Raw genomic sequence first — 1766 nt, 5'->3', positions numbered from 1 at the left:
AAAAAAAAAAAAAAAAAAAAAAAAAAAAAAAAAAAAAAAAAAGAAACATGAGAAATAAATATGAGAAGACAAGGCAACAAAGTGCCTCCCCAAAATTATTACAACTCTATCAAAGTCAATCTAAGGGGGAGAGTAGAATAAGCCACACACCTGAATTATGCAAAAGGATAACAGGGATAGTTAGAAAGCAGATAAAAGAATTTCTTAGATATATCTCAGAAGATATAACAGCAGAAAATGACAGTAATAACCAAAATGATCCAGGAGCTTTTTGAAGATACTAATAAAAATATAGCTGATCTAAAAAATAATGCACAACATTAATGACCAGTTTGGAAAAGAATTAGAGTCCATGAAAAGGATTTAATCAGGAATATATGAGTCTGAAAATGATACTGAAAGTGTGATAGATATGAGCACATAATTTCAAAACTAGAAGACAGGGATGCCTTCACAAATTATTCAAAGACACTTTAAAAATAACAATGGGTCCAATAGCTGCTAGATGATGCAAAGAAGACTAAGAGTAATTGAAAAACAAAATGTCTGCAAAATAGCATTTTAAAATCCTGTTCACAGAAATAATTGCAGAAAATTTCCCAAATATAATAAAGCAAATGAACATACATTTAAGTGAGGCATATAGAACGCAAAATAGACACAACCAAAAGAAAAATTCTCCACAGCACATGATAAAGTATCTGAACTTGATCAAGTTACAAAATTTCAAAAGCTGTTAGAGAAAAACAATAAATTACATATGAAGGTGCACCCAATAGATTGCAACAGACTTCTCAACACAAACATTAAAGGTCATGATGGCCTAGAGTGAAGTATTTCAAGCACTCAAAGAGATAAACTTCCAACTCTGACTTATAAATCCTACAAAACTTTCCTTTAAAATTGATGAAAAATTTAGATATTCCCATGACAAAGAGTACCTCAAGAAATTAATGAGTACTAAATCAGAATTACAAAAATTCTCAAGGCTATTCTAGAAAGAGGCAATGAAGCCAACAATGCCAATAAGTGAAACAGAATGAATACACCTGGCAGGAAGAGCAGCTAAGCAGAGGAAAAAAATATAAGACAATCAACAACAGAAAAATAATGCAATGAAAGGAATAGTTCAATACCTAACCTTTTAGTACAAACTCTTAATGGGAAGGAACTCAATTCCCAAATCAAAAGAAAAAGATCAGCAATATAGATCAAGAAACAAAACCCCCAAATATGCAGTAGAAATGAGACTCATTGAACTCAAAAAGAGATTCTTAAAGAAAAAATCGTAGGAATGGGGCTGGGGATTTAGCTCAGTGGTTTCAGCTCCTGCTTGGCAAACACAAGAAATAGAGTTTGATCCCCGGTACAAAAAAAATCAAAGGATGGAAAACAATTTTTTATGCAACAGGAACCCATAACAGAGCAAGATTAAGTATAAGTAGCCTCTTTTCAGGCAAAGGTCGTTATATATCAGATAAGGAAACAATTCAAAAGAAAGATATAACAATTATAAACATATGTGCACTCATGACTGACATACCAACCTTCATGGAACAAATACTAATAAACAGGAAAACTCAGATGAGCACCAATACAATTGTAATGGGGGATCTAGTTACCCCACTCTCACAAAGACAGAGCATCTAAACAAAAAAATCAACAAAGAAATATCTGAGTTGAACCAAAACTTTGAAGAAATGGACTTAATACATATCTACAGAATGTCACACCCAACAACAAAATGCATATTCTTCACAGAAGCA

Source organism: Fukomys damarensis, unplaced genomic scaffold (assembly GCF_012274545.1).
Source record: "Fukomys damarensis isolate Sample0158 unplaced genomic scaffold, DMR_v1.0_HiC HiC_scaffold_39, whole genome shotgun sequence".
NCBI classification, from domain to species: Eukaryota; Metazoa; Chordata; class Mammalia; order Rodentia; family Bathyergidae; genus Fukomys; species Fukomys damarensis.
The sequence above is the reverse complement of the archived record's forward strand: the minus strand, read 5'-3'. Positions refer to the sequence as shown.